General features: G+C 39.3%; 1 long non-coding RNA gene and 1 pseudogene across 1 annotated transcript; both read left to right on the top strand.

Annotated features, from left to right (window-relative positions):
* Positions 1–26,696, top strand: part of LOC122121580 — a 492,767-nt pseudogene that overhangs the window by 462,583 nt on the left and 3,488 nt on the right.
* Positions 880–26,696, top strand: LOC122121552. Its single transcript, XR_006149969.1, has 3 exons — positions 880–952; positions 25,963–26,050; positions 26,254–26,696. It is a non-coding gene; the product is annotated as an uncharacterized LOC122121552 (long non-coding RNA).

Below are 26,696 nucleotides of genomic sequence, written 5' to 3'. Positions count from 1 at the left end.
GGCTAATTCAGAGTTATTAATGGTAAATCAAATTTGAGAAATCTGCTCTGAGGATCAAAGTTTGAAGCCAGCCTGGGCAGAAAAGTCCATGAAAGTCTTATCTTCAATTAATCAGCAAAAAGTCAGACAGTGGATCAAGTGTTAGAGAGCCAGCCATGAATGAAAAAGCTAAGGGAGAGTTCCCTGTTCCTGAAAAATTCAAGCCCCATTACCAGCATATGCATACACACACACACACACACACACACACACACACACACACACACACACACACACACACACACACACACACACACACACACACACACACACACACACACACACACACACACACACACACAAGAGTGAGAGAGAGAGAGGGGAGAGAGAATTTGAGAAATCTTATCATTTAATTAGTTCCAGATGCAGAATTGATCTTATTGGTTTATTTAAAAATGGAGGCAAGTGAGAAGGCCGAAAAGGTCCTTCTCTTCAGTCATTCTCCCTTTGGCCAAGCCAGGGAATGAACAGGAAACGCTTCCCCATCATCTAAATGGAGCAGGCGGGAAATGGAGCAGGCGGGAAATCGAGTGAAGACAAACCTTGATTCTCTGTGTGCCTGGAAGCCACTGGCATCTCCATCCAAGATCTGAACAAATGAGTCTTTGTGTGCCCTTGTGACAAACCCCTTTGAAGTTCTGGCATGCCGACTGGCAACTTTTCATATCTGACCATCTTAGAGAAAGGGAGGTTGGGAAACAGAGATGGGAAGGACCAAGAAATGTAGGCGGCCTTTGACTGGCTCCGAGCCCACTGGGTAAACAGACCAGTTCCCTTCTCACACAGATTACTTTTCAAAAATGAAAAGGGAGTATCCAGCTTCGTTTGAAATAAAGACCAGGAAATGACTCTCAGCTGTCCACACACAACAAAACAAGCAGCCTCTGCAGAGTTGTAGAGCTCTCCACACAAGGTAAGCCAGACAGTATTGCTCTCCCAGATGCTTGGTATATGTCCCAGTTCAACAATGTTTACAGTGACTCTGTCTCCAGCCAATTGGGGCTGGATACCCTCAAATGAGACCCATCACCTCTACTTTACTTAAAGAAGACACAGCCACAGAAGACACAGCCACAGAGTTTCCTTCGGGACAAAAGAAGCTTTGCTTTTCTGAATGCTTTCTTAATTTTATTAGACAGACTGAGATTGTGTGGCCTTTTGTTTTGAGTTTAAGATTGAGTTTGAAACTCATAGAGCTGATGTCTGCTTCCTACCAAACTTCTTGTGTGGCCCTTCACAAGGAATTATTTCCTCTCTTACTCTTCTAAACTGATAACTGGATTGTGATAGTGGTAGTCAGAGGGAAGAAATGGAGTTTGTATTCAGTTTTAAATATTTAGAACTAATTTCAAGTGTTAATCAAGCATCTATTTTCAAATTAGCAGTGAGCTAAGATGAAAATATATGTTAAAAAAGAACATTTCAATCAAATCTCTGCAATCAAGAAATTTATAAATGGCCGGGCACTTGTGGCTCACACCTATAATCCTAGCTACTCAGGAGGTTGAGATCTGAGGATCGCAGATCAAAGCCAGCCCGAGCAGGAAAAGCCATGAAACTCTTATCTCCAATAAACCACCAGAAAACCAGACGTGACGCTGTAGCTCAAGTGGTACAGTGCTAGCCTTGAACTGAAGAGCTGAGGGACAGCACTCAGGCCCAGAGTTCAAGACCCAAGACCAACAAAAACAAGAAAGAAAAGAAATGAAAAGAAAAAAGAAAGAAAGAAAGAAAGAAAGAAAGGAAGGAAGGAGGGAGGAAGGAAGGAAGGAAGAAATTTATAAGTGACAACAGTATTTGACAAATACAAGAAGTAATAAAGTAATATTTAATCAAATCTATAATTAGATAAAATTCACTGTAAACACTAATAATTTCAATAAATCATTGCTAGGGAGTTATTTGGCATAGATTTCATGAAACAATAAAATTCGGGTTAGCTGTTAAAAAAAGAATGTATCAACTTGTAAACTAAAGTAGGAAGAAGAGAAGGAAGGAAAAGGAGAGGGAGGAGGAAGAGAACTGTAACTTTCAGATAGAAAATGAGTACTAAGTAACTTTATCATAGTTAGCATCAACATTAACCAATATATTATTCAATTTTCCTTAGTAATTTGAAGACTTATTAAATTTAAAACAATTATATTGAAGAGATAATTTTCTAAATTATTGAGATTATAGAAATATTTCCACTTGATAAGTGACTTTTAAGGATGATGAACCATTATGTCTGGTCCCTGGACTCCTAACTTCTTTCAAAAGTATTTTTTCCTATTGTTCTTCATATCTGCATTTTCTGTTTATCCAATGGCAGCCTTAGGTAAGCCTCATTTGAAAAGCTTACTGTTGGGACAGCTTAAGTTTCTAGAATATAAATAAGATTTTAAGAGGGCACTGTAAATAGAATGTCAAACTATTCTCTCATTTTCTGGTAACTTTGCTAGAAACCAACACAGACCTTCTTTTTTTTAAATAAGTTTTTTATTGTGAAAATACTGTACAGAGGGGTTACGACCACATGAGCAAGATAATCAATACATTTCTTATCAAGCATTGTTGCCTCTTCCTTTGTTTTTCCCCCACCATCCCTTCCCTCCCATCTCCACAACTACACCTCTCCCCACCATCCCTGCCTAAACTGTAACGTTCATTTTTAAACATAGCATCTTGTACATCTCATTGTTACAATGGGTCAACCTATATCACTATTTAAACAATTTGTTTTTTCCCTTCCCCTCCACAAATTATAACAACATCAAATACAAGGCAAACAGGGGTTATACTATGGGGGAGGGACATACAAAGCAACAAAAATATTACATGGTACCTTATAAATACATTAGAAACAATAGCAAGAAAGAAAAAACCACTTGTGTCCTTATCTTGGGGTTCATTTTGCTTAATATCATCTTATTTGACCTTTTCTGCTTGTCTCAGACATATACTAGTTATTGCAAATAAGGGAAACCATGGGACCTATGTTTCTTTGGGCCTGGCTTACTTCACTTAATATAATTTTTTCCAAGTCTTTCCATTTCCTAACCTGTCGCATCCACCTCGACCAGCAAGGAAGACACGACCCGGGATTCTTCTCAAAGCAGTTTATTCAGGAACCTTGATTATTAGCTTCTCTCCTCGCCCCGCACCCGCACTCCCGTTATAAGCCTCCTGGATGGCCAATCCCGAGGTGCCACGTGGCATATACCAATAGGGCTGCAAACACGGAAGCAAACTAGGAGCCAAGCCATAGCCATATAAGGAGTTATTTTTCACAGAGAGCACTTGCCATCGGGAAGGCGGAAGGCGGAAGCCAACGCCATCTTTGGCTTGGCCGTGCCATGCGGCCGTGCCATCTTTGGTCGGCTCCCGCAGCTCTCCACAGCTCCCCCTTTTTGTTTTATTAAGCGACAGGTAAGAGTAGAGGTTGGGCCTCTGTCTAAAACATTAATGAGAGGACCTTGCACTGGTCTTCGCCTGAGGGGCGCCTTCCCCAGTGATGACCAGGCCCGTCCGATGCCTTTTTTGCAGAGGTGGGACCTTGGGCATCAACCCACTTGCAACCCAACATGCTCTTCTTGGGCTTACGCCAGGAAGTGATTCCCATGTGCAGTGCGTTTGCCCAAGTGCAGTGCGTTTGCCTTACACCCTGTGCTATTCCGTTAACGTGGCAAGCCACGCGTGGGGGGACTGTCTGGCCTCAATGGCAGTGAAAGCCTGGACCACCATAGCCATACTCCTGCGCTGCGAGCTCCTAATCCGGCATATGCACCACAGGCACAGCAAGATCACCAATGCCAGGATACCGATAAGGGAGCCTAATCCCGCCCACTCCTTTAAATGATCCACAGCTGTCAAAATCCAGGAGGAAACATCTTGTAACAGGGCATCATCCATCCGGGTGGAGTTTACCACGACAATGGCCGATCGTAGCTGCAACATCAATTGGTCGAATTCTCCCGTCCAGTTGCCTAAAAGATAACTTGACAGTTGTTTAGACAAATTTGCTGCCTGAGTATAGTTATAGTGCCGAATAGCAGTAATACAAAGCCCTTCATATTTTTGAATACATCCCAGCTGAGCCAACTGCCACATGATATCAACCTGTTCCTGCACAAGGTCAATCCTTTGATTTAACAGCATCAGTCCTCCTTTTAATTGTGCAATGGCCACTTGTTGTAAATCCAGAGCTCTGGTTGTAGTAGCCGACAAATTATTTAAAGTCTGAGCCGTCTGCACAGTATGCGACATGGCGGCAGCGGCAGCCGTCGCACCCGCAGCAGCTACAGCTATAGCAGTTACAATGGCCGCAGTGATGCCAAAATCTCTCTTATGCCTAAACAAGGTTACAGCTTGAGAAGCATCTACTGGCACAGGCACCCAACGCGGAATGTGTGTAACTATGGCTAACGGATACTGAGAACTCCAGCAGGTAGCATAATAGCAGGTTTCATTAGTGCAAGCACACACATCATCTGAGCATACAGAGATGTTGTTAATTACCAAAAACACAAAAGGGGAAACCACACACATTAGCAAAGCGGTCTTGTCCTAAGAGCATATCTCTATCCCAAGCCTGGTTTCCGTTTGCTTGATTGATGGCTGCCTGTTCATTACAAAATTCCAGCATAAATGCCCTCCTATCCAAGTATTGGCCTGGACTCAAACATGCCCGTGCTAGGCTTGCCCAATCAGAGGGGGTCATGCAGTATCTCTTTATAGCCTCCACTTGAGCTATGGTAAAAGAGGCTGTAATCCCATACGTCTGAACAGATTTAGCCAGGGACTTAATTACTTTAAATTCTAGAGGCTCATGAAATCTCTGTTGATTACCGTCTTGAAAAACTGGGAAGGCGAGTTCTGCTCGGGCAGTCCGCCAAGTATCCAGGCAAAACGTATGCCCATTGGCTCCATGTTGATATGGAGGAGGACCTAAGGGGACTTGACCGGAAGTTCCTTTTACGTCATCTAAAGGGGCCTGACCAAAAGTTCTTTCCACATCCTCATTAAGCACAGGTTGGCTTAGCTTATGTTTTCCCTTTTTTATACGACTCCTTTTCATCTGTTGAATAAGTGCTCTCACTTCTTCCTCCTCTAACTCGCTGGAACTTCCTCTTTCCGATTTCAGCTCAGACAGATCTGGGTATAGTTGCCCCCTTTTGCCCTGTCTACTGTCTCCCTTTTCACTGATCGCCTTCTCTGACCTCTCCTCCTGTAACTGCTCCAGTGCTGACTGTCCATTTTTTATAACCTCACAGCAGCGCTGGTCCTCCAGGCAGCCCCTTATCAGTTTCCAAATGGTGCGGACTCCTGCCTTTAATGTGCCCTGTTCATAGGCAAAGTCCAAATCCCTCCCTAATTTTTCCCACGAGGCTACTGTAAGGCTCCCGGACACTATGAACCAAGGAGCTACAATGTTGCATTCTTCAAGGAAACTCTGTAAAACACCCTTCTTAAACTTTAGTCCTTTTGAGCGTAGGAGCTCATTCAGGGCCAGAAAAATTGGATGAGACGTCGCGGTGCCCATCTTAGTTATAAAAATTTTATCTTCTTTTACTCCCTTTTTTATTTTTTATATTTATATTCTTACTTTCACTTTAGGCCTTTATTTTTTCCCGGGTTTCCGCTCTCTCTTTATCTACAGAGAAGAGCCCCGTATTATGCCCGCTTTAATCGCAGATTCCCACTTACCTGGGAACTTACCGGTGCACCACCCTGACTGCTAAAAGTTCTGGATCCCTTGTGGAGTTAGTTCCCCGTACGGGCCACCACTTGTCGCATCCACCTCGACCAGCAAGGAAGACACGACCCGGGATTCTTCTCAAAGCAGTTTATTCAGGAACCTTGATTATTAGCTTCTCTCCTCACCCCGCACCCGCACTCCCGTTATAAGCCTCCTGGATGGAAAATCCCGAGGTGTCACGTGGCATATACCAATAGGGCTGCAAACACGGAAGCAAACTAGGAGCCAAGCCATAGCCATATAAGGAGTTATTTTTCACAGAGAGCACTCGCCATCGGGAAGGCGGAAGGTGGAAGCCAGCGCCATCTTTGGCTTGGCCGTGCCATGCGGCCGTGCCATCTTTGGTCGGCTCCCGCAGCTCTCCACACTAACCAATGGGGCAATGTCATTCTTTCTGATGGAGCTGTAGAATTCCATTTTGTATATATACCACATTTTCTTGATCCATTCATCTACTGAGGGGCATCTGGGTTGGTTCCATATCTTAGCTATAATAAATAATGTGGCAATAAACATAGTTGTGCTGGTGGCTTTAATATGGTCTTCTTTGAGATCATTTGGATAAATGCCCAAAAGTGGGATTGCTAGGTCATAGGGGAGCTCTATGTGGAGTCTTTTGAGGAACCTCCATACTGCTTTCCAAAGTAGTTGAACAAGTTTACACTCCCACCAACAATGCAGTAAGGTTCCCTTCTACCCACATCCCCTCCAGCAATTGCTGTTACTAGAGTTCTTGACTATAGCCATTCTAACTGGGGTGAGGTGGAATCTCAATGTTGTTTAGATTTGCATTTCTTTTATTGCTAGAGAGGTTGAGCATTTCTTCGTGTGTCTATTGGCCATCCTTCTTTCCTCTTCAGAGAAGTTTCTCTTTAAGTCTTTAGCCCACTTATTTATTGGGCAGTTGTTTCTTTAAAGATTTGTTGTTGGGGGATTTAATTTTTTGAGTTCTAGGTATATTTTAGATATGAGGCCCTTGTCTGTTGTATGGCTAGTGAAGATCTTCTCCCAATCCGTGTGCTTTCTATTGATCTTGCTAGCTATGTCCTTTGCCATGCAGAAGCTCTGCAATTTCATGCAATCCCATTTGTCCAACTTTTCTTTGATTTGTTGTGTTTCTGGGTCTCTATTAAGAAAACTTGGCCTGTGCCAAGTCCTGTAATGTTTTCAGGGTAAAAGACCTTCTTTTATGAAGTTTTATTCCTTGCTTTTAAAGAGACTTTCTCTTTTAGATTTCTTAGAAGTTCACCAAATTTGAAGTATTCTCTTTCATAGTATCAGTCATCCATATTTTCATTTCCATCATATTAAATACACACACAGAATTGATATGCCACAAAGAGCCTTAATACATCTTAGAAAGGCTTTCATTGGAAATCAGAAAAGTTCAATGAAACAAAGTATGCTCAACTTTGTCATACTAGAATTTTTATTGGTTCTAGTCTATATTCTTATAGTCTGTGGTATATGAATGGACTTAACTTTAATACTGGAAAAGATGAGACATGTCGAGAATAAAAGGTCCTGCATTTACCATCAGATATTTCCTTATATTTACATGTCTTTATGGCCATCCTTCCATGTGGCCCAGAAATGCAACTATAGGAGAATAGAGAAGAGAAATTTTCTAAAACTTTCCATCTACAAACTAGTTTGTATATAAGTCAAATTCAAGACCAGAGCTATCCACTATAGTGATTAACCTTTAGCTAATTAATTCTGCAGAGACTTGACAACTTCCTATGATACCTTTCTTGATAATATCTTCCCCTAATGCTGGAAATATCAGCTCATCACAATTATGAGCAACTTTTAATGCACATCGCACTAAGGATGTTGTTTTCCAACTAAGAGCCTATATGGATATTTACAGCCTATACTGAGTAATCTTATCCACTCCTCTGAAACAATTAAAATAAACCAAAGAAATAGACAAAATGTATGAAACAATGATCCAGACATTGGCCATCAAGCAGCCTAAGTCAGTGACATATAGGTGAAAATAAAGGAAGCATTCCTTGTAGCTGGTCCTGTTTTCCATATGAGAATTACCTGGCCAAACTTTGGCAAGCAAGAGTCCAGCAGAAATCTAGGAGAATGTCTTGAACAAACAGATCCAAAAGTCCAGGGAAGATAAACAGCTAGCATTAAATGGCAGATTCCAAAAGGAATTCAGATTCACAAAGGAAAAGAGTTGCACAGAAAAATAGAGTCAGTCTCATTGGATTCTTCCTTTGCATTCAGACCAGCACCTAAGCAAAAAACTTACTCATAAATCTGGCCAAAGAACCATTCTTGAATGACCAATCCAGATCACACAGGCATTGGAATAGATTGGGTCCTCAGAAATAAAAAAAGAAATATTTCATAATTCAAAGGATACCAAACTGAACATTCACCAGGAGGTTGACTTAAGAGCAGAGAAAACTCAATTCTAGTCTAAAGGCTAGTCTAATCCCACTAACAAAACTGGAACTCTATAAGGTTGGAATTACTTACTCCCCATCATTAGGAGAGTTATCTTTGAGGACTCGGCAGTTATTCCAGGTGAGAAGTGGTACAGGGTTATCATGCATGTCCTACTTTCTCTCTTTTCTGCTTTTTCCATTTAGCAAGTGATGAATACAACTCTCAGGATAAAGTGCTAGAGACTGATGTGCCCATAAATCCAGTAAGTGGTTAGGGAACTGGTGATAGCAACACTGAAAATGGTTTACTTCCTTATTGTGGACAATGTTCCCATTGTTCAGTAGGATTACTGCATCCTGGTTATGCAATTATCCACATAATATGTTAAGGCACTGCACCTCCCAGTGACCATGGTGTTGATCTCTCATCTTCTCACCCCTGACATTTGCTTGCAGCTCTGTTCACTATTCATGAGACCAGAAATTTCATAAACTGCCCAATGTTGCTATCAGAAGTAAGAGTTCGCCTCCTAAGGCCTTTGCAGAAAAGAGACTTTTTTGAACCTTTTTTCAATTTAATATATTTAATATATTCATAATACAATTCATATAATATATTTAGGAACTGAAACATCAGTGCTGTGATTTTACTCACCACATCCAGCTCTTGGAATATACATCTTGTTTTCCTCAGAAAAACAGTGATGACAATGCTAAATTGTTAATACCTTCTGTCTCCCAAAGGCTTGGAGAGATACATGATCCTATCAACCCAGCATGGTGGGTATTCTTTGATTTCTGAACCCAGTTGCTATGACCAGAAAGAGACTGCTGACTTCTTAATTGGTTAGATTCAAATTTGGGGAGACTGTCTGGGAGACAGGTGCCCTGCAAGATTTCAGGGGCTGCCTGAAATAATGTGTGAGATGGAACCTTCCTGTTGTTGCCTTCCTGTGGCTCGCATATTTTGCCCTTGTCTAGAGGTCTAGGACTCAACCACATTTTTCTGTTTTGATATTTAGTGTATGATTAACCCATCTAATGAGAAGTCAAGGAGACTCTATTATCATGGTCTACTGAGGAAAAGTACATCTTGGAGATAATAGTCAAATGTAAGACAGAGTGAAAACTCAGGTAGCATGCTTCTCTGGCTTTCTTTCATTTTACCCATTATTGTCTCCTATTTTGAGATGCAAACTGAAAGAATAAATCAGATTCTTACTTAGGGGGGATTTGAACTGGTGCTCACATCTGGTCACTGATTTGTACCACCAGGAGCTCTGCCTTCCTGTTCTAGGTGATGTGATTAGCATCCATTCAGGCCTGTTGCCTGCTCATGAATTCATCCTAAGAACAAGGGATAAAAGAACTTGAGACCAATTCCTTAAACCCACAATGTGGAATAGGTTGCCAATCTTATTTAACTTTCTCCACAAGATTCTTAAAATGTATTAGGAAAAAAATCTATTGTGCGATTCTAAGTAGCCTTTTATGGTTAGGAAAAAAAAACACCACTCTTATCTGAAGTATACCATTATCTTCAGTCTCACTTCATTTTTATCCTTCTATTATTTGGTTGAAGCAAAATCAAATGTAAATGCATTATTTCAAAACAACATTATCCCATAACCACCCATTCACTATGATATTTCCACTATGATATTTCTACCTACCTTGGCACCGCAGGGGTGGTACTTGATGATGATGAAGGTGATGATGATGATGATGATGATGATGATGATGATGATGATGATGATGATGATGATGAAGATTATATGAAGATGTCTGGAGGAATTATTTGAGTTAATGATGATGAGGATCAAAGTGGTGGGATTATTATTATTTACTTGTATATACAAGCTTTTCAGTATTCCTTCCATAAGATTTTGTGATTTTTGTGATTTACGGTGACTTTCTGAAAGTTAACTGTTTTCACATTTATATTCAAAGTCATGCTCCATTTCTGAAAGAAAAGGTAAAATCAAAGAGTGAGGCTTTTAAAAAAATCCTTGTAAAGACACCAAAATGTCTGGATAGCCCTTGGACATCGTGTTCTCTAGCATCACAGCTTGGGGCTGTGATATTAAACATGGGTTTGGGACGAGCAGCTTCTCTCTCTCTCTCTCTTCAGATTCATTCATTATGCATTGCAGATTGCCAGCCTCAAACTCAAAGGCTGTCCGGCTGCAATTTACAATTACCTTCCAGCAATGCTTTATATGCGTGGCCTAGGAAACCTCCCTGATTTTGATTTTTTATTTGATTTTTGATTTTTATTTGGTTTTCAATTTTTCCCTAAAATCTCCTCCATAAACAAAATACAAAACTTCATGTTCGTGTTATCCACTTATAAACATTTTAGCATCTTAACTAAGTGATGAATCCATCCAGAAAAAAACTGAGCAGCTGTATCATAGCTAAGACACCCTCAAGACAAAAGCTTCTAAGATTGTCAGAGGTAATTGATATGTGACAAATAGAAATGGTGTTAGTCTTAGGGTGAGACTTTGAGACAAGCAATAGAAAAGGTAGTATAGAAATCCAGGCAAGGCTGAGAACAAGTAAAACCCTGAAAGATGTGTATAGAAAAACACATTTTATGGAACAAAAGGGCTTTTTCCTGAAGATGTTTTATTACTACCCCCCAAGAAGAGAAAACTTTAGGGAATATGCACAATCTTGAAGTGGGAAGAGTAGCAAGAGTCATATTAGGCTATTACTATGAAATCATGAGAAAGAAAAATTTGGATGTGAATCTTATTAATTCTGAAATTTTTCACTTTGGGCAGATTTTCAAAATTCAAAGAGAATAACCATTAGGAAAATTTGGAGCAATAAAAATTGTAAAAAAAAAAAACTCTTACCTATTTTATTGATTTTTATGTAATAAAACTTTTCCACCAGTAACCAACATATGCCTTGATTCTGAACAAACAGAACCACATCGTGAATTATAGTAATACAAACTATCTTTTAACTAAAGGCCAAAATACCTTTATAGAGAACAGAAAGTATGAGGCAAAGTCTGGAGAGAAGGCAGGGTAGGTATTACACTCCATAGGGGAGTCAATTTTTAATAACCAAAAGTAATAAATACAAAAAAATAGGTGTTAATTTGCCCCAAAAGCCATCTCTTTGAGTTCTCACAAAAGAATACTCAATATATATATTGTGGTCATGGGACCTGAACTCTGGGCCTGGATGCTGTCCCTGAGCTCTTCAGCTCAAAGCCAGGGCTCTACCACTTGAGCCACAGCACCACTTCCAGCTTTTCCTGTTTATGTGGTGCTGAGGACCCAGGGCCTCATGTGTACAAGGCAAGTACTCTATCACTGAGCCACCTTCCCAGCCTCTGATAATATTTATTTAAAGAAGTCAAATACCAAAGTATGTGATCATTAGTATGGTACCTGTTATTATATATAACTTAAAGATTTGCTTTCATGTTTTTCTTTTTTTTTTTTTTTTAATTTAATTTTATTTTATTTGAGAACATACTGTACAGAGGGGTTACAATTACATGGGCAGGATAATGCATACATTTCTTACCAAGCATTGCAGCCTCCTCCTCTGTTTACCCTTCACCTCCCTTCCCAGCCTCCCCCCTCCCCATGTTTTTCTTTTGTAGTCCTTTACTAACTTTAAAAAGAGCCACACAGAATCCTGTTTTCGATGCTAAAGCTGTTTGTACTTTTCTTTTAAATCAACATTTTTGAAAAGTAAACAACATTAGATGCACTATTGAGTACGGTTGGAAACAAGAATTTATGAGCTAATACATCCTTCTCCATTCTTTTGCATGATCTTAGTTTTTTTGGTTGTTGTTGTTATTCTCTTATTTTAGAACTGGGAAAGAACAGTAAGAGGAATTGAGAAAGCCAGTTTCTCAAGGGCATAATCATCTCGATTGCTCAGAATTTTGTTCCACATATTCAATGTTAAATTTGACAGCTTTTTTTTTAACCAAAGTGCCTACTGCATAGCAGATACTCAACACATTTCTAGTCAATGAATCGATGACCTGACAGATTAATTTTGAAATAATATTAGGGGAATAGTTTTTATTGAAACATGATCTCTCCATGTAGCCCAGGCTGTTCTCAAACTTGTGATTTTCCTGTTTTTAACCCCTTAAGTGCTGGAAAACAGGTGTGGGTCACCATGCCCAACTCAAAATCAAATTATTTTCAAAGGGTAGATCAGTAAATTCCTTAACCTCATTAGCTAATAGTTAAATCTGTATTTTCTTTCTTTTCTTTTTTTTGTTGGTTTCTAGGCCTGGGTACTGTCCATGAGCTCTTCAGCTCAAGTCAAGTGCTCTACCACTTAAGCCTCAGAACCATTTCCAGTTTTCTGGTGGTTAATTGGAGATAAGAATCTTACAGTTACAGTATTTTCACAATAAAAAAAAGAAGAATCTTACAGACTTTCCTGCCTGGGCTGGCTTCAAACTGCGATCCTCAGATCTCAGCCTCCTGAATAGCTACGATTACAGGCGTGAGCCACCAGCGCCCAGCTTAAATCTGTATTTTCTTTTTTCTTTAATAATTTTTTGTTGATTAAGTGATTATATAACTTTCACAATATTGTGAGATAGTAATACTTAAGGTCACAAACACATTTTAATCTTCACAAGGCAAACTGTCATTATCATGGCCTATGTTTGTGAATTCTTTGAGCTTTGACCATACAACTGTTTCTTCCACATCAGGTGATGTGTACATTTCTTTTCTTTTGCTTAGTGTCAGCTGTTCCCTCTTTCCCTCTCAGTCCCTCCCTCCCATTGCTGCCCTTGAGTTGCTTAGTTTGTTTTCATCAGTGTACAGCTGATGGGCCCCTCTGTTGTATATTTTCCCGTTTCCCTCTGATTCTGTGTCCTCCTCCTAGCTTCCCTCAGATGTGCATATATACATGCACATATATGATATATGTGGTCAAAAATGGAGTCATTTAGAAATGATATGACAAATTGAGTAGAGGCCCTTTGTTTCTTGAGTCCTTCTTACTTTGTCAAATCTCCTTGCATTTTGGATTTATTATCCACATAGCAGGGATATCAACTTCTTAGTAGATTATTAAGTTCAGAAAAAATAGTTGTTGAATTCTACCCATTCAATACACAAACATTTGATATATAATTACAACCTATATGCAAGCATATGTAAAGACTAAAGCTAGCACCAGAAAAATTATCCCTACTATAAATAATTTAATATAATTGTCCAGTGGCTCACACTGGTAATTCTAGCTACTCAGGAGGCTGAGATCTGAGAATTATAATTTGGACCCAGTCCAGGAAGACAAATTAGAGAGACTCTCATCTGTAATTAAATAGTAAAATGCTAAAAGTGGCAGTATAACTCAAATGATAGTACAAAGTACTAGCCTAGAGAGAAAAAGTAAGAGTTCTGGTACTGGCTTGAACACACACACACACACACACACACACACACACACACACACACACACACACACAAGTCTATTCATAGATAGGGATACAATTATGCTCTTAATAAATACAATTTTACCCCTCATTTCTAACCCAAGTATGGAAGTTCCTAGATTTTATCTGTTCTTCTCAGCAAACAGTTAAATTTTGGTTACATTTAGGAAACTGACTCCTTTGTCTCATGTATAAATAACTGTAATTCTAATTTGAGATCAGATCTCTATGGAAAAGTCCATCCTTTGGTAAAGAGGTTTTTGTGTGTGTGCTTCTGATAAAAAGTCTAATTGGCTCCATTTAAAAAAAAACATGTTGTTTGTCTACCTAATTATGTTGGTAAAACTAATATGTTTACCTCCTTAAAACTAAACAGTTACACTATAAAACAGGCCAATAAAACTGGGCTTCAGAAGGAATTGTAGATCTACTTGCTACTGTTCTGAGTGAACTTTGCCTCTTTTGCTTGGTTTTGTTTTGTTTGGGGGCTGGAAGTCAGGGCCTAGATGCTTTCTCTGAGCTTTTTTTTTCCCCCTCAAATCTAGAGCTCTACCACTCTAGCCACAGTTTAACTTCTAGCTTTTTGGTCATGAATTGGAGATGAGTTTCACAGACTTTTCTACCCAGTCTGCCTTATAAACACAATCCTCAAATCTTCACCTCCTGATTAGGATTACAGGGATGAGCCACTAGTGCCCTATAAGTTTGTATTGTTTTAAAATAATATATTGGAGAAGTGGGGCATTGAGAAGACTATTACATTCTCAAAAACAAAAGGATATCTTATTAAATACAATTATAAAATGACGTTTGTTTTATGATTCCTGTGATTGTGACAGGATCACGTAGGCCACCATAATTAAAACACAGTCCGCGTTCATTATGTAACAACATTTATGAGCTTATTTTAGTCTATCTTGTTTAAATTCAGTCACCAATTAATCTTTGAAATCAGTACTTGCTGCAGCATAGTGCCCTCTGCTGACCACAGTGAAACACTGCATTATGAGGAAAATGCATGAAAGGGAAAGCAAGCTAAAATACTGGTTTGAAAAGAAAGTATGTGATTTTTTTGGGGGGGGGGTCTGATCGTGGGGCCTGAACTCTGGGCCTGGGCGCTGTCCCTCAGCAATTCAGCTCAAGGCTAGCGCTCTACCACTTGAGCCACAGCACCACTTCTGCCTTTTTTCTTTTTGCTTCTGTGGTGCTGAGGAATCGAACCCAGGGCTTCAGGCATGCAAGGCAAGTGCTCTACCACTGAGCCACCTTCCTAGCCTCAGTATGTGATTTTTTTTAATAAGTTTTTTATTGTGAAAATACTGTACAGAGGGGTTACAGTTGCATGAGCAAGGTAATGAGTACATTTCTTATCCAGCATTGTTGCCTCCTCCTTTGTTTTTCCCCTACCATCCCGTCCCTCCCATCTCAACTACACCCCCACCCCCACCCCTAAATTGTAAAGTTCGTTTTCGACATAGCGTCTTGTACATCTCATTGTTGCAATGGGTCAATCTGTATCCTTATTTAAACAATTTGTTTTTTCCCTTCCCCTCCCCAAGTTATACCAACATCAAATACAGTGAAAGCAGGAGTTATACTGTGGGAGAGGAACATACAATGCAACAAAAAAAATCACATGGTACCTTATAAATACATTAGAAACAATAGTAAGGAAGAAAAAAACACTTGTGTCCCTATCTTGGGGTTCATTTCGCTTAACATCATCTTATCTGAGCTTCTCTGCTTATCCCAGACATATACTAGTTATTGCAAATAAGGGAAACCAACTTTTTTTGTTTCCTTTGTATGTTCTTCTCCCTATGGTATATCCCGTTATCACTGATTTTGATATCCTGATCTTGTATATACATTTGACTAATTTGGGGAGAGGAAAGGGAATAACAAAATGCTGAAACAAAGACACAGATGACCCATTGCAACAATGATACTCACAGGACAGTATATTGAAAAGGAACTTTACAACTTCGGGCAGGGGTTGGGAGGAAGTGAGGGAGATGGAGGAGGGATCGTGGGAGAACCACCAGGGAAGGGGTAACAATGCTCAACCAGAAATGTATTCATTTCCTTACTCATGTAATTGTAACACCTCTGTGTAGCATCTTTACAATAAAATAAAATTTAAAAAAGAAAAAGAGAAATAAATAAGTCAAATTGGGATATGTAGTCTTCAACCTCTAGGTATTTTTATGCATTAAAAATAAAGCATGTAGCCAGGCGCCAGTGGCTCACATCTGTAATCTTAGCTACTCAGGAGGCTGAGATCTGAGGATCATGGTTCAAAGCCAACCCGGGCAGGAAAGTCCGTGAGACTCTGATCTCCAATAAACCATTAGAAAATCAGAGTGCTTCTATGGCTCAAGCAGTAGAGCGCTCACCAGCCAGGCAGGCTGGCTTCAAACTTTTTTCATAGAAAAAGTTGCAAGTGTCATTGTGGCTCAAGTGGTAGAGTACTAGCCTTGAGCAAAAGGAGCTCAGGGACAGTGCTCAGGCCCAGAGTTCAAGCCTCAGAACCCACAAAAAAATACAATAAAATAAAATATAGCATGTTTGTCTTAGACCAAAAAGATTGAAGACAATTTTTCATTTGAATCTGTTGTAAAATTGTCTGGCAGTGTTAATCCATTTGAGTTGTATTCTAAATAAAGTCTCCCTTCCTTCCCCATAATATTACCCCTGAAGTCAAGAGTCTCACATTTTAATGTCCATCAACAGTGTTCTAGAGAACATGTTAAAAATGCAAGCATCTTGAGCTCCATGTTAAGGATTATCAACGAGCTTTGTAGACTTAAGAATCTGAATTTTCGCTTTAAGCGAAAAAGCTAAGGAACTGTAGGAGGCCCTCAGCTCAATCCCCAGTACCAGCACTGACACACACAGATTAAAAACAAAACAACACTTGTATATATAAACATAAAAGTACTTGAAAAGTTTACCGCCCCAGCTGCAGCAATTGCTACTTCTAGAATGTATGGAGCTGTTTTCACTTTGGGGAGCATACTTAAGTTTCAGTTAACATTATTTTAATAATATGGACCTAACCTGAAAATGTCGTATTTTTTCCCTGTACATTCTGTGTTTCCAAGATTCCTACTTTCAAATGAAACTGTATTTACTCAGGCATTTTAATGAAGCATGCACAAGTGATACACTAATCTAGCCTACACTAATCTAGCCACTCTTCCTATAAGCAATATGCACAAAGATGAATGTCCAAGTGAGAAAATATCATTTAAATTAACATGTCTCAAGCTATTAAAAAAAGAATCTTAGGGGATTGGGGGTTTAGCCCAGCGGAAGGGCGCCCGCCCGGCACGTGCAAGGCCCTGGGTTGGGTCCTCAGCCCTGGAAAAAAAAAAAAAAAAAAGAATCTTAGTTTTAGTATTTACCCCAAGGGAACAAATATGCAGGCATTTTGGTCAGTTAGAAATTGAGGATTGTTAAATTAGCAAAATCTGTTTTCACCAAGGAGGCAAAGTACTTGGCCAAACATTGCGTTTTCTAGCCTCTCTTACATTTATCTGTGGCAATTTGGTGAGGTTTTGGCAAAAAGATAAGCAGGATGCCAAAGAAAGTTGGCTCCATGGAGAGATGCCAATCTCTCCCACATTTAGATGCCTGAAACATGGAAGCAATGGATGGTGCTCAGTCAGCTTGTTGGACTTGTTGTTGTTGTTGTTGTTGTTGTTGCTGTTGTTGTTGGCCCTGCGGCTTGAACTCTGTGCCTGAGCACTATCCCTCAGCTCTTCATCTCAAGGTGAGTGCTCTACCACTTGAGCCACAGAGCTCCTCCTGGCTTTCTAGTTGTTAGCTGGAGATAAGAGTCTCATGGACATTCCTTGCCCCGGCTGGTTTTGAACCAAGATCCTCAGAGATCTCAGCCTCCTGAGTAGCTAGAATTACAGGTGTGAGCAACCAGCACTCAGTAGCTTGTTGGACATTTAGAATAAAATCCAAGAATGATAGCACAAACAAACTGGTAGTGTGATTCCCGCTTTCTCTCTCTCTGGACCTCTTTTTCCTCTGCTTGGTGGAAGGCATGGTGATCTTGTGCTTTCTCTTATTCATGGCCAATTTTGACAAGCCAAATGATTTTCAGGCTGAAAAATGTTGAAGCAACTTAGCTGGGCCCGGAAGGAGGCAGCAGTCCTCAAGGGCATCTGTACCCACTTGATCAACTTCAGGTTCGTTAAACTTTACAGTGGGGAAAGTCCAGTGTGGACAACTGAGTATTCAAACGTGTGATAGGATGGCAATTTAGTTGATAAAATTACAGAAAGAGGAACAGAAGTTGGATATGAGGAAATGGGTCGGGTCTTTTAGAAATGCTATCTTTGCATGGCAAGATTCCAGTACCGGTGATTTAAAGGTAGCTTTTTTAAAAAAACAAAACAAAACAAAAAAACAATGAATTGGGAAGGAGTGGTAACTAGAATGCCTCACAGATTTACTGAAAATGTAGCATAGAACTATGTTTCTTTCTTTGAAATGGAAATGCATTCCATGAATTTTCCAGCAATGGTTTGGTGGCTATGTGAGTCACAATATTCTTTGTATAAGGTGGGAAAATGCACTTAGGGTCTAAGCAGGTGAACTGTAACTGGACAATGCAAAGTGATCCAATGGAAAGATGGGCATCAGACATAAAGGGAGATTGCTAGTGATGGGTTACAGGGGCATCTTCTACGTCCTTTGGGTGCCATAGAAGGTCCATTATGAATGATAGAGGCAACAAGAAATCAGAGGAGACAATGAACAAATTAGGTTACACAAATTAGTCTACACATGTAAAATTAAGGGCTATCTCTAGGAAGATGGAAATATAACATGGATAATCATGATATATTGAGAAAAGGTCCAGGAAATCTACTATATTAGTATAAATTGGGGCAGAAAATGTGTTAGAAATTCAGGCTACATTGATTCCAAATTGAAAGGAGTCAGCCAATGGATGAATACATTTAGGGGTGGCAATCCAAAGTAAAGGCGAATGACTAGGGGCTGGAAACTTCTCTGAGGCATAGTAGAGAAGGAGAAGGAACAAGTACAGGTGGAGAGAAATGAGAGGCAGGTGACTTAAGAAACCACTGTGTAAGTCAACCTTAACGAAAGGAGAAATATAAATTGGCTGTCTTTCTTTTGTTTGACATTCTGAGCAATCAACAAAGTCGTTAAAATAATTGTACACATCATACACTGAATTTTTGTTACCTCTTGAAGAAAGGAATGCCAGCATATTCTTTTGTATTTTCTCCAGCCTGTCCAGGAGGGAGAGAAAAATCAGGATAGAAATCTATCAATGTCTGGCCCGACCCTACCTTTTCCATTTGAAAACACTACTAATAGCCCAAAAGAAGAAAAAAAAAAAACTTTAATTCTGCAAGTAGAGAAAACTAAGTGTACTCTCAGCCAACTTGCCTAGTGGAACAGAGAAATTCCAATGGCAAGGTTGCAAGGGGGAAAATGTCCTCGTTCTGAGGCTTTACAGTACAGATCAAAGCCATCCATGTGCTCAGGACTCATGAGAACACACTCCAAGTTCCTAATGCAGCCAGTAAGCTGAGTCATTGCAGATTAAATAAACATGCTGAGTTGAATCAAAAAGTAAATAAAAGGCCTCTTGTGACATAAGTTTGTATTTACAGAAACCCTGCCACTAAAAGCAACTAAAATCTGGACTATTAAAAAGAAAAGAGCTAAACAAAAGAAGTCTTCCAAGTTTATACAAATTGTACAATGTATCCAGAAACTTAGGGTCTGGCAAACCATGTGACAAAGTCTTAAAAAACAAACAACAAAAAAAAGTTGAATAACCAAAAAAGTGTTTTGAGCAAAAGTAAGGCAATTTTTTTTTAAACACCATCATCCTTGTGATCATACTAGTGATTATGAAAACATACTGCAGCAGCTGTTTTATAGTTCTAAAATTTTATATGGTATTTGGGATGTCTAAACATTTGATCTTACCTTTAACTTATCTGTAACACTTAAGAAAAAATCATCATCAATGGAAAACAAACCCAGAAACAAAATCTGCCCTCTGAGTCACCAGGCTCCATTCGTTTGCTGTTTGCTCACTCAGGGTGTCTCAGACCAGAAAAATTGCCCTCAGGTGGGTCAGTCAGTGCCTGGCAACTTCCTGCACCCTGCAAGTGCAAATATGATCACTAACCAAGATGTGGTCTCTCCAGAAACAGGCAAAGTGTAGAGTACTGAGGGCTGGAATACAGCCAAGATAAATCCCATGGAAACACACACACACACACACACACAATACATGGAATCCAACTTGGGTATATAGCTGGAAATCAGACCCAGGCGCCAATGGCTCATACCTTTTATACTAGATTCTTAGAAGGCTGAGAGTTCAGGGTTTAAGTTCAAAGCCAGCCCAGGCAGAAAAGTCTAAGAGACTCCATCTCTAATTAAGAAACAAAATGCCGGCTCCAGGAATGGCTTAAGAGGTACAGTATTAACAATGATTTAAAAAAAAAAAAACCTTAACCAAAACATGAGGTCTAGAATTGAATCTCAATATTACTACTGTGCGCGCACACACACACACACACACACACACACACACACACACATACAAACACACACACAACCAGTTGGAGATCATGTTGTTTAGAAAAAGTATTCCAAGAATCAAGTACTACATGATTTCATTCACATGCAGAATGTAAGAGTTGGTCCCACTGAAATTGGGAGCAGAATAGATACATACCAGAGGCTGGACAGAGTAAGGTAGAAGAGTGACAGATAAAAGTTGGCCCTGGGATACTTGAGTTACAATATGATAGGAAGTTTCACTATTGCACAACTACTCATGGCATTTGTGTATTGTTTATCCCAAAGAGCTGTAAGAGAGGATTTTTTGAATGTTTTTTTTTTTTTCCCATGAGACAGTGTTACACATTTGAGATAAATTTTTAAGCCTCACAAAGCTCACAGGTAATTCAGGGTTGTTGTTTGCAGGGACAGCAAATGCACTGGACAGGGCCAGGCCAGGTGTGTGCTAATAATGTTATACAAAAATAGATGCACCTTGTCCTGACAACTACTGAGAGCCACTGAAGGGGAAGAGTGGTGGTGGTGCTATTTGAGTATCACAATGTTTAAGATTTTTAAGTAGTTCTACAAAGGAGTTGCCATTTAACAAAGCAGTTTGTGAGTACAACCTATCTTGACCAACATCACTCTTTCTACATTCTCACCCACCCCTCCCCTAACCACCACTTCATTCATCTTCTTAATATAGGAGATACACTGGATTCTTTAATATATTTTTATAGTAAAGATACTGTACAGAGGGGTTACAGTTACATGAGTAAGGGAATGAGTACATTTCCTATCAAGCATTGTTACCTCCTCCTTTGTTTTTCTCCTACCATCCCTTCCCTTCCCACCTCTATAACTCCTCCCTCCCCCCACCCAAGTTGCAAAGTTCATTTTCAACATAGAATCTTGTACATCTCATTGTTACAATGGGTCAACCTGTAACCTTATTTCAACATCTTGTTATTTCCCTTCCCCTCTCCAAATTAGAAGATGTAGGGCACCGACATCAAATACAGTGACAACAGAGGTTATACCATGGAGGAAGAGCATACAAAAGAAACAAAAAAAAATCACATAGTACATTATAAGTACATTAAAAACAACAGCAACAAAGATAAAAACCTCTTGTGTTCCGATTTCGGGGCTCATTTTGCTTAGCATCATCTTATATGGTCATCTGTACATAGCTTTTGACCTTTTCTGCTTTTCCTAGACATATAGTGGTTATTGAGGATGAGGGAAAACACACAGGATTCTTGACTGCATCCCCCTTCCCCTCTTCATTTGTCTACTCCTTTCCCCCTGGCTCCACCTTTCCCTTTCGAATACCCACTTTCTGTTGTTTTATTTTACTGAATTTTGGCTCTGCCTTTCTACAGCAACTTTATTAAATGCGTGCTTCACAAAGCCATTCTAACCAGGCAGAATGAATTGCAGAGCCTGGAAGCTTGAGATTGTTAATCATTCTCCAAGTGTGAAATGCTAAGAGCCCAAAACAGACAAAATAGGAATTAATGAAAAGGAGAGATGGAAAGTAGCTTAACAAACACACAATCAAACCAGACTTACTAGAGTTTAGAAAGTAAAGGAACAAAACACCCTAGTAGAGTATTGGGAGACAGTATACACAGTCCTCACTAACCAGATTCTAGAGTCATAAATGTTTCTCAGACAATTGTTGGATACTAACATATTGAAGAATTATATTAGGGAAGTGACAGTGTCATATGGACAGATAAAGGAACAATGGAAGTAGCAAGGGAGATAGAATTAGGCATAAAATATATGGTCTACTGCAATGGTCCAAGCAAGGAAAAGATGTGTTCCAGATGTTGACAGTAAATGTGGAAAGAAAATGATAGAGTCAGAGAAATTCATGAAAGCTGGGGTATTATTGTTCAGTACTATAATCCTTATGACTCAAGAGGCTGAGCTTTGAAGACAGTTCTAACCGAAAGTCTGTCTGTCTCTCTCCAATTAACCAACAAAAATGTTAGGCTAGAGGTATGACTCAATTGGTAGCATGCCAGCTATGAAGGGGGGAGAGGGAGTGTGTGCTTTGAGACCCAGAGTCCAAGCCCTGAGTTCCAGCACAAAAAAAAAAAAAAAATGGAATCTTAAGGAAACTCACAGATTTATGACTGGTGACAAGTTCAGAGCCACTGGCCTAACTTCATGCTTCCATAACCAGGACAATGTGACAGAATTAAGGCATTCACTAATCCCTTAGATATTAATCACAGACATTTATTAATTTATCAGCCTCCAGAGCTGAGAACTGACGTAGGAACGTAAGGCTAGGTACATATTTACGTATATATTTGCACACCAACACTGAGAAAAAATAGCACGAAAGCAAACTTGGTGTTCAGATGTAATCTCATATTTCCCAATCTGTGTTCTCATACATGTGACTACACACTTTTGAAAATTTTGAAGGTTATTTCCAAGAAAAACAACTCCAGTCACTTTCAAATCAGTTCCAAATTGTTAATGCAAACTATTAACACGGAGCTGCCATCTTTTCTAACTAAAACAAGTTAGATAATGATAGTGGCTGCATTTTTCTCTATGCCTCCCAAATGAATGTAAAGATACTTTTATGTCCTTAAGATGATTAAATGCAACATTTAATCTGTAGTGAAGGCTGTGGGCAGTGTTCCATAATAGTTCTAAAATTCCATGTTCATTTGTTCAGCACAACTGAAATCCAGCATTTTAGGTGACTAAATGATGGATAGAAAGTTTTTCAAAATGAATTTTACTGTAGGCATTTAATAAACTATTACATATAATGGTTATCACTCTTATGATATGCAACTTATATTTTTATTGTAAAGGTGATGTATACGTAAGTCAGGTAATAAGTACATTTTTTATGAGCAGTGCTACTTCTTCCCTCATTTTCTCCCAGTATTTCCATCCCTACCCCTCTCCGCTACAAGTTGTATAGTTCACTTTCAACATAGTGTCTAGCAAGTATCACTGCTGCATTTTGTTCACCATTTATCACACCATTTCTGTGCTTCCACTCCTCTCCCCAAATCAGATACATTTACACACAGGACAAAAGGCATGGAAATCAAATGCAGCAGCAAAAGGGGAAAAACAGAAACAAAAAAAAAACTTCACTTAAGAAAATTTTTTCCAAGTCTTTCCATTTCCTAACAAATGGGGCGATGTCATTCTTTCTGATGGAGGCATAGAATTCCATTGTGTATATATACCACATTTTCTTGATCCATTCATCTACTGAGGGGCATCTGGATTGGTTCCATATCTTAGCTATGATAAATAATGCTGCAATAAACATAGTTGTGCTGGTAGCTTTAGTATGGTCTTGTTTGTGATCATTTGGGTAAATGCCCAAAAGTGGGATTGCTGGCCCAAAGAAACATAGGTCCCATGGTTTCCCTTATTTGTAATGTCTGAGACAAGCAGAAAAGGTCAGATAAGTTGATGTTAGATGAAATGAACCCCAAGATAAGTATTCAAATGTTTTTCTTTCTTGCAATTGTTTCTAACATATTTATAAGATGATTTCTTTGTTGCTTTGTATGTCCCTCCCCCACTGTATAACCCCTGCTTTCACTGTATTTGATGTTAGTATAATTTGTGGAGGGGAAGAGCAAAAACAAATCATTTAAATAGGAATACAGGTGGATCCATTGCAACAATGAGATGTTCAAGTCGTTATGTTGAAAACGAACTTTACAACTTTGGCAGGGGCGAGGATGGGGAGGGCTGGGAAGGGGAGGGGGCATCAATGCTTGATCAGAAATGGTCTCATTACATTGCCCATGTAATTGTAACCCCTCTGTACGGTATTTTCACAATAATAAAAAAAAAAAGAATCTCAAAAAGAAACAAAAAACATAAAAAGTAAAATGAAAAACCTCTGATTTCCATTTTTGGAGTTCATTTTGATAAGCCTCATTTTATATGATCATATGCACATGGCTATTGAGCATTTTTGATCCTTTCCTAAGAATATCCTGCTTTGGTCTCACTGTGTGAATGTTTAGATAGCCTCCTTTTGAAAAATTATAATGCTTGTGGCTTCTCTCTCAAATCCCCATTTCTGCTTACCCAGGGAGGGGAATAACGACTAATCTGATTTCATGGCAGTTGACATTCATAGATTGTTTTCTATTACTGAAGAGAGGCTTGCAGCAGCTCAAATGCATGAATGAGTGTAGCACTTTCTCTTTCTCTTCTTGTGCCGCGGGTGAGGTCTGGCCTCCTTCCTCTGCTGTTTCCTGTAGCAAATGCTTGGCAAAGATGGGTCTTGATTTCCCCAAAAGGATATAAAGCAGATGCCATTCCCCCTTCTTCCTTTCTTTGAGAGGAGCTATGAGACAAGCCTGAGAACTCTGGGTAGCCCTTACACTGGACAATGGCTCTCATGTGTGTTCTGCTGCATCAAGTCAAACCATTCCCCCTACAGGTATCCCAAGTGCTTGCCTCATTTGTATTCATTACAAGGGGAGGAAGGTTTCACTTTAAAACCCAGTATAATCCATATTCTCCTTAACCATACAGCTCATTAAAAACTGATTTTTAGCCCTAGCCCTGAGGACTAGGATGAGACACCATGGCTCATTTGATTAGCAACCCTTGATTGCAAGAAAAGAAACATCCTTGACAAACCAACAGCTAACCAATAGCTACTCAGAGCACAACTGTTCAAAAATTAGTCATCTGCTGGGCATGGGTGGTTTGTGCCTATAGCCTTACCTACTCAGGAAGCTGAGATCTGAGGATTGTGGTTTGAAGCCAGACCTGGAAGCCAGGCTGGAAAGTTCAGAAGACTCCAGTTAACGTCAAGAAGCTGGAAGAGGAGTTGTAGTTCAAGTGATAGAACACTAGCCTTGAGCACAAAAGCTCAGGGATAGTGCCCAGGCCCTTAGTTCAAGTGCTAGAACTGACACAAATAAAATAATAATCACCCATAAGAATTTGATGAGAAAGCAATTTGTGAGGTAAAACTAATGAGCAAATTTATTCGGTATGTTTAATTTCTATATTATAATCTTCATTTTAGACTTCAAGTTATTTAAAGAAGGAAACAAGTCATGAGATTTTAATTTTGAAAAATAAGGTGTGTATACCTAGGCGTATGTAATATTTATTTGTGGGTACATGCATACACCAGGTATGACGTATACTGGTGTGGAATTGTCCTCCCAATATTTTAATTGCATTATATACCTGCCATTTGCAATCAAGTAAACACAAGCTAACCTAAATATGATGTCAACTGACAAAATTCATATCTCTTCATTATCAAAATATATAATCAGGATATTACATTGATATTCTGTTATACATATTTTAGAATTACTGAAGGAATTCTCCTCAAAACGAGAGGGACTGTGAGTCTACTAATAGTTGCCTCTTTAGAAATCTGGATAAGTAAGCATCCTGTCCCATTCCATCCCATACTGTGTAGATGGTAACTGATTTAAACCTGAATTCTACTAGCAGAACTATATTCTGCAGTCCCCAACAGTACCTTTTCTAATTATACCACTTCATGATAACATACTTGTCCTTAAATTTTTCAGATTTCAAAGTACCCATATCTTATTGTGAATAGATACAGAATTATCCTTTAAATTGTATTGGTATTATTGTTATTGTTATTATTACTTTGCTAGTACCAGATTTTGAACTTACATTTGGTCAACTGAACCTCAGCTGAACCTCTACCACTTGAGCCATGCCACTAACCTGGATTTCTGTTTACTTAGGTGATGGAGTCTTGTGGGCTTTTCTGCCCAGGTTGCCTTTAAATTGTAATCCTCCTCATCGCCACCTCCTGAACAGCTAGGATTTAAGGTATGAGCCTCTGGCACCTGGCTTACATTTACTTTTTTAAAAAGACCAATGTGTCTTGAAAGTCTTTCCAGGTCAGTAGGCAGTGTGCTCATTCTATTTTCTTTTTCATTGAAGATGTAAACAATTCCTTTGGGTGGCTGAATCATAATTTATTTAACCATATAGGTGTTCTGAAACAAAATGAAAAACAGTTTTCTCTTTAGGGGGAGCGAATGCAAGGGGAAATTGGTATGAACCAGCAAAGAATCATTCCAGTAGCAAGCCTGCACAAGAGTCACTGAGGAAGATCTCAGCTTCGACCACTGACCCCAGGGGTCAGAAAAAAGAGTGGCAATCAGCTGTTCATCCTGCACAGGGACACAAATAAATGAACACCTTGCTGTGAATTGTGAAAGCCTGAAAGGATCCTGCATAATTGAAGAAGAAAGTGATAGCTTGAAAGGGTACACCAAAGTGCCATCAGAAAAGATCATGGACCCTTGAATAACTTGAAAGGTAATGTTATACTTCAAGCTTGTAGATTATTTCCTGCGTAATACATAAACAAAGTTTATATTTCTAAAGCTAAAATTGATAAATAATATGTATCTATCAAAGGAGGAAGCTACAATGCTTGATAAGAAATGTACTCATTATCTTGCCCTTG

Source organism: Dipodomys spectabilis, unplaced genomic scaffold (assembly GCF_019054845.1).
Source record: "Dipodomys spectabilis isolate Male_0828 unplaced genomic scaffold, ASM1905484v1 ptg000190l, whole genome shotgun sequence".
Taxonomy (NCBI): domain Eukaryota; kingdom Metazoa; phylum Chordata; class Mammalia; order Rodentia; family Heteromyidae; genus Dipodomys; species Dipodomys spectabilis.
The sequence above is the reverse complement of the archived record's forward strand: the minus strand, read 5'-3'. Positions and strand labels throughout refer to the sequence as shown.